The sequence below is a fragment of the Nansenia antarctica genome (genome assembly GCF_963989245.1).
Source record: "Nansenia antarctica genome assembly, chromosome: 7".
NCBI lineage: Eukaryota > Metazoa > Chordata > Actinopteri > Argentiniformes > Microstomatidae > Nansenia > Nansenia antarctica.
Window position 1 is genome coordinate 49,751,124 of NC_137677.1, and position 7,686 is coordinate 49,758,809.

A 7,686-nucleotide genomic window follows, 5' to 3' on the forward strand; every position below is an offset into this window, starting at 1 on the left:
CACAAATGATGGATTATATCTGCTTTACGGAAGCAAAATGTGCTAAAACATTCTATGAATGGACAATTTTACAGATGAGTTTGATCCGCTCAAAGATACAGTCACCATTGAGAAATACCTAACATTAACATTACTCATGATACATCTATATTCCTTACTAATATTGATGACTGCACAAACACCCCAGTTTAACCCATCTTAAAACGTTACAGTCTGCTGCTTATTGTTTCCATGGTTACCACAGATATAGCCTTTCACTCCCTGTTGAGCACCTCCTTTGAGCCTCGTCTGTGTTATTAAAAAGTTTTTTCTTTCGCAGAGGTCCCCAAGAGAGTCCTCTCCAGCATTCTCAAATCACTCAACCTTCTGCGAACTAGCGTGATCGGCCCGCAGCTATCGAATTTGTATCAGAATGTCATATCAGTTCCCCTGCTATCACAATATTTATGTGGCTCCCTGCAAATTAATTTTACTGCATTCTTTTAATCTTCAGACAGCAATACAGTGCTAAGTCATGAACCCTGAGCCCTTGATGAATAAACGGTCTCATTGCGACACTAGGCAACCCCAGTCACACACTAAAACCCATCATTAATTCGCCATATTCTCTAGGTCTGTCTGATTGAATTCGTTTCTTTAAGGCATTAATTGATTCTCAAGGGCTTATAGACTTTTTTTTAGGACAAATTTGAAACACACTCTGACTGGAGGCAGTAAAACTGAAATAATTATATTCTAGTGGGGCGGCTGTGACTCATGGACGCAAGGGTGAGGCGCTGAACCACTAATTGCCCCAGGATCGCCTTCAATGCCTTCACACTACTACCTAGAGCATAACTACATTTCGTTGTACTCTGTGCAATGACAAAGGTTGAATCTTCTTCTTCTAAAAACTGGGAGCTGTGCATTGGGAGCCTATTTTGGGAGTTGTATGAATGCTGGTGCAGTAGTAGTAGTAGTAGTAGTAGTAGTAGTAGTAGTAGTAGTAGTAGTAGTAGTAGGTATTGCTGTAATAAACACAGTAGTGTCGACAATAAGAGTTGCGGAGGTTGTAACAATGATACAGTAGTCGTAACAGCTGCTGGTCTCGTCATATTTATTGATCCCACATCCCTCAATAAAACCAAAATGATCATTGGCCTTTGGTGCCTCCCTCCTAGCCAAGCAGAATCCCCTCCAATCATGACAGCTGTTGAACTCCTATACCTAGATAGAGCGGAAGCCCCTACCTCATTATGGAGGATGGCAGAACAGCTTATAAACCTGTAAGCTTCTATTAAGATGCTACCAGCTGATTCAACAGCTGCACCAGAGCCATTGTGCACGTCACCTCCCACTAATACCATCCCCTGTTCTTCCTGATGACCCCTGCCTAATCAATACCTGATCAATATCTCTATAGGCTTCACTGGTTTGGATCTCATTCACCCAAGCTGTCTTTCCTCCAGCCCCAGCATGGTGTGGTTTGTTACCCATACAGAGGCTGCCGAGGTGGGGGTGGGATAATCAGTTTAAGTGGGGAGAATGAGGTGGATGAAGTGGTGGACCCACCCAGGGAGAGGAGGCTAATGCTGGAAGTGGAGTGGCTGATTATGTCACTCCCTTCTGGGGTGAGGCTGACACAGAGAGGCGCTCCTTCCCTGCCTTGCTCTGGAGGTTTAATGGTAGACAGTGGGGTGTTATGAGGGCATTGGTACATGTTCTCTGGTGGGGATGAACTCACAGTTAGACTGATGGAGGGATGTGATGATTGGGACATGCTTCCTAATTAAATACCGGTACTGTAGGGAACCGCTTGGCTGTGGCAGGAGAGGGGAATGTGTTTTTCACTTATCTGTGTGTAGGGAAGATGTTTTTCACGTCTTTTTAAGTGGTGTAGACGCTTCTACACGTGACGTGTGTGAATGTGTGTCCGTGTGTGTGTGTGTGTGTGTTCGTGTGTGTGTTTTCGTAGCAATCAGGAGTCGCCTATGCATCGCATGCCCGGCAAAACAATAGAATTGCCGTAGGAATCCTCACACCGTAGGAATCCTGGGAACATAATATACAATATGTTTTGTGTTCCTTAAAAACTGTTGTCGCGGTCACAAGTTAGAAAATGGGTTTGAAATGGAAATGACCAACTGTCGCTAGAGTTTTGAACATTCCACCATTTGTGTGAAGTACAAGAAACATGTCATACATCCCAATGCTAATCTCGCAACATTCCGTGCACCCTCTTGTTGGGTTTTACAAAAAAAGAAACATATCAACACAGACATGTTCTATTGCATTTTTTTTTATATGATCACTCATAAACATGCACCACTTACTTCACCACCTGGGTGTGATTTTTTCACTTAGGTTTAGAAATCACAATGATGTAACTGACAAGTGCACAATGATGTAATGTCTGTAATGTAGAAACAAGTTAATTATGTTACTGAAGAGTCGACTAGCCAACAAGCTACTAGAGGTCCCCAGCTATATCTGGATTTGCATGAATATGCTTATATCCAAAAAGTCGAAAGTTAACTTTAAAAACTAGGGCATCATAGCATCAGTAATCTCACAGCAGCCGTTTCTGGTCCTGGATGAACGGTTTTAATGAAGGCACCTCTGCATTTCAAAGACATATCTGCAACTAACCACGATGTTGCTCTTGATCAATATTTCATGGCTGAATATCTATAAATGATCAAGCCTTTTTCTGACTTGAAGTGATTCACCAAGAGCCATTTAAGGACTACATGAGGAGAACTTTCACAGATTAGAACATAGATTACTCACCCCTGTCAGGGAATGTCCCACAGTACAGGTGGTTAAGGAGAGTGTTCTGTGGGGCTCAATCTGTTCCATTACCATGAGGTGTCTTAATGATGGACTAATCAAGTCTTGGCAACAGTTTACATGATAATCTTGTGTTCATATGGAATAGCTTATGTAATCATATTGTGCATGGTTTGAAAGTGCAGGCAGTTGCTTAGTGACATGTAATACTAATTATGTACTTCATAAGTGCTTCATAACAACTTGTTCCTGTCTAGTTATATCTATTATTATATGTTATTATTATATATGATATGTTATTATAAAGGTATATGTGATGTAAACGCTATCTGAACTAGTACATGTTGAAACAGAACAGCATGGGAAAGGCCATGTGTACAGATCATAAACCAAGGTTTGCTCCTGTGTTTGACTAAGACTCATCAAATCACTGAAGGTAGAGACTATGTCAATTTGAATGGTCACACAGCACTGACCAAATGCGTCACGGATGCAACAGTGTTTAGTCAGAAAGCTTGAATATGGTCACCACACCATCAGCTCCCAGACAACGGATAGTGCTGTATTAGGGAACAGGGACCGGTAATTGAGTCTGTGCAAATTGAATTGACTTCCTCACCGAGACAAACAAACATTAATTGGAAGGCACAAGCTGCACCGCACATAAATCAGCCATTTAAAAGCGGATATTCATTTGGGATGAATTATTGACTGTCTCTTCCAGCCCAGACGTGAAGATGTGAGCTGTAGTCAACAGTCACATAGTTTCTGACATGTTCATCGTTTGCTCACATGGATCTCTTTTTTTCTTCCTCAGATAAAGACACAGAGAGAGAGAGACAGATGTATTCCTCCAGGAATACACACTTCAATGGGCTTAAACAAACACAAACACAAACACAGAGGTTGTCACAGGGACCTGACAGAGGACCAGCATCAAAGAACGAGCAGTGAGATGAGATGTCCCATACCACCATAGGAGACACACACACTCATGCATACTAACATACTCCACACCACTGGAGAGGGACATGAGAGTTGGAGAGATACACATACAGAGATACACATGTACACCGGATGTGTGTGTGTACACATGAGATACAGGCTTAGTCTTGAGCACAGTCAGCACACGCACACACACACGCACACACACACACACACACACACACACACACACTAACATACCCACACACACACACAAATACTCAGATAAACTCAAATATGTACACATACATACGCATGCACGCACACACACACACACACACACACACACACACTCACCTTCAGTGACTGAGTGTGTGTTTTTCTCAGTGTCACCAGGATGCAGGGTCTCAGTCAATGAGCCTCTCTTTGTCACTGAGGCGGATTGATGCATGTGATCAAAGAAGGGTACAATTATGTCCTGAAAGGCCCCAGCAAGGCGGGTGGAACCAGGAAAGCGTCTGAGGAATGACACTGCCTTGCCATGGTGGTATTGATGGAGAATATAAGAAAGAGAGATGATGAGTGGCTTGTATCATAGATTATGTGGCAAAAAAAATTAAAGAGGCAGCTGAGTTTGTGTGTGTTATCGAACCAATGGGCATGGCAACAATACAGGAAAAATGGCTGTATTGATTCAGTGCATCTCAGAGAAGAGAGCTGTCATTAAAGTTCCTCTTGAAGTCAAACAACAGTGTGCTGATACTGCTCCAGTACATGATGTGTACGACCAGGTTTGATCACTCAGCCACAATGGTAGACTTCTCACAGTTTGAGGCCATTGTCCTTTTTTTCTTTTTCTTAAAAAGATATAACCATTACTGCTGCTTCTCATGACTGTAATGTCATTCAAATGTCACCTGTCACAGTGTGTGTTCTCCGCTAGCAGGAACAAAATGAAATGTACCGGAGCGTAATTGTTCAGACCACCTGTTGCTCTGCTTTCAGAGCCTGTCTATAAAGCCTGTCTGTCGGTGTGAGTGCTTAATGAATCACAACTAACATTTTTGGGGGGAATTCTTGCCCATTCTATATTCTGCAGTACATTTTAGATCTAAATGTAAGAGGCAGAACGACGTTACGAAACAATTCAAGACACGTTTATCCATGCATGCGATACTATTGCCATGGGAAATGAAAGCATTTTGTTAGCTGATGGCTACCATCTAACGTCGGATCCACTCAAATCTGAGGTTGTTACGGTTGCTTTAACATTGATTTCTTTCAAGAGGATTAAACTGACACGCAGTATATACTGTACAGTTTATCATGTCTCAGCAGAGATCTAATGTCTATTTCAATAACAGGATTTGAGGGAGGATGTTTGAAAGAGGAGGATGAATAAGACATGTCGGTATTTCACAGGAGTCAGCCAAGTGTAGGGGGAGATGTGGGAAGAGATCATTAATGGACACATGTGCTAGTAGCTCTAGGCAGAGGTGATGGGAAATGATTGCCTGTGCATTCATATGTATTTTTAAAAATCGGTTTATTTCTAGTGTCAAAATAATTCCTGCCAAAATTGCAAGCTTTGCCTCAGGGTATAGTGGCTACTCAACAACAGCACATCATTTCTTATTTTCTCTCGAAGAAGGATGTCTGTGTCTACTCAAACCAGGGACATTAAATAAAGCCATATGTTGCTATTTCAAACAGCTTAGGGAAAGGGATTCAAAGTGTGTCATTACACAGACTACAATGAAATGCATTTATGCTCTAGAGGGGGCATTTAGAGAAGGGGTCACAGTCATTATAGGCGACCCCGGAGCAATTAGGGATTTAGTGCCTTGCTCAGGGACACTTCGACACATGGCCCACCAGGGATTCGAACCGCAGCGCGCGGCTGACTTTGTGATCATTAGACGCCGGCTCTACCGGTTGAGCCACAACCGCCCTCCTTAGCTAGATGACTTTAACTGTAAGATAATGTTTCATCAAGTATTGATCAAGTATACTGCATATTTACTTATACATGTTATTTACCACAACTGAGGATGCCCAACTTTTGCTCCACTACATAGGTCTGTGGCCAGTACTGTATGTCCTCAAAGAAGCATGCAGCTCCCTGGTTGCACCAGAAGGGGGTGTTCATCTCAGGTTTTAGGTGAGGGAAAGGGCAGTTGCCCAGCTGGAAGAGCTCATACCACTCTATGGTATAGTTTCTCTCTGTCTCAGCACTGCTGAACTCAATGGCCTCATGTATGATGTGCTGGAAGACAAGGGAGTTCTGTTATGTGGATAGAATTATTTACACCGTGTGTGTGTGTGTGCGCTTACCTTTTATAACAGCTGTTTGTTGCAGGAGATGTCTCTTTGCCCTAGTTGCCTAATCATGCTCTAACCTGTAAACAAGGGATATGGTGGAGGTCAACATCTGTCAGTAAGGAAATAGCCAAGCAGATGTTATCCATGCCCTTAGCTAGTCTGCATCATGCTGCACTGTACAGAACAGGACTATGTTTGTTCCTGAGAAATGAGCAGAGGCAAGAACAGTTGTGGCTGTGATCATCATACACATGGCCAGGGGTTTCACAGTGCTCTCTGTGCTCCAGTGTCTTTGCCGAACTGTTCCTTCTGATTTGTCCTGCCACTGTCACAATGGTGAATGTCTGCTGACCGTACAGCCCAATGGATCTTACCAAACAGAGCGGGATAGTGTTCATAACAATATTCAGGCAAATATGCCAACTGTTATCAAAACAAATATATGCAGAATGAAGTCATGCACTGCCCCTTTCATCTCAGCTAGCTCTGTTACTTCAAAGAACGACTTTTCCCTCTCATGCACAAGTAATGTCTCCCTGTTGACTGCTATAGAACCCTCGGTTATGTAATGGTTCTTCTGAGGGAGTTCCATCTCTTTCTGGCAATGTTCTCTCTTTTGCTTTGCGGAGGCAATATTGACAAACACTTGGCCCATGCCAGCACGCGAGAGCGAGACGAATGCTGCATTTGCCCTCAAAAGCAAACGGAGTGAGAGGACATGACTGCCAAGCATACAGATGACATGCCAAAAGTACTTACACACACACACACACCTGTACGAACACACTCACAAACACACACATACAATAGACACACTAATGCTTTCAGATGTCTGAACACACACACACACACACACACAGACACACACACACAATCCACTCATTAAAAAGGAAGAATATCTATCCTTACTTTAACTGCAAAAATACACGCAATGCTTTCCCTTGTGTGTCATGGACTCAAAGTAAGCATTCTGATGTATAAAGGTAACGTCTAACAAATGTTCTTCCCCTTTGTGTATGTTTTTCTCTGCAAGGCAGCCTGAGATCTTTAGAAATTCTACAGAGCCTTTACTGTCACAAGGGATGGTTGGAGATTAAACTTAAATGATGTAGGAGTAAAAGCAAGGAGTAAAAGGAATGGTACGAGATGAGAGCCTCTCTCTTACCAGAGAGAGAGAGGGAAGAGGGAATCAAAACAAGGCAAAGTGGAGAAGGAAGAGCAGGAGACCAGAGGCGGAGGAGCAGAGGGGTGGAAGAGACAGAGAGGGAAACTTTTGACACTTCCGAATCGAACCCATTTGTGTCACAGCTTGGTGAAAAGGTCTGTATGTCGGGAATTGTGAAACCTCGCAATTGAGCCAAAAGTCTTGTTGTGAAAAAAACTGACACGATTTTTGGCATAGGAAATAGGAGTTTCTCGTTGATTTGGGGGGTATAAACATTCAAATATACACATCATTTGAAAGCTTACAACTACCCTTTCATAATCTGTAAAAAAAAAAAAACTGAAAAATGACGTTGCCCTACTTAGGGACCTTTTCATCAGACCCTGTCACATTTGGCTTTTGAATTTTCCACAAGTTACAGATGCCTCAACATGAAAGAGGCACATCTTACTGTGCAGTTGCCGTGCAGCTCTCCTGGATCTCTTTCCATTCTGGAATCTTGAAAG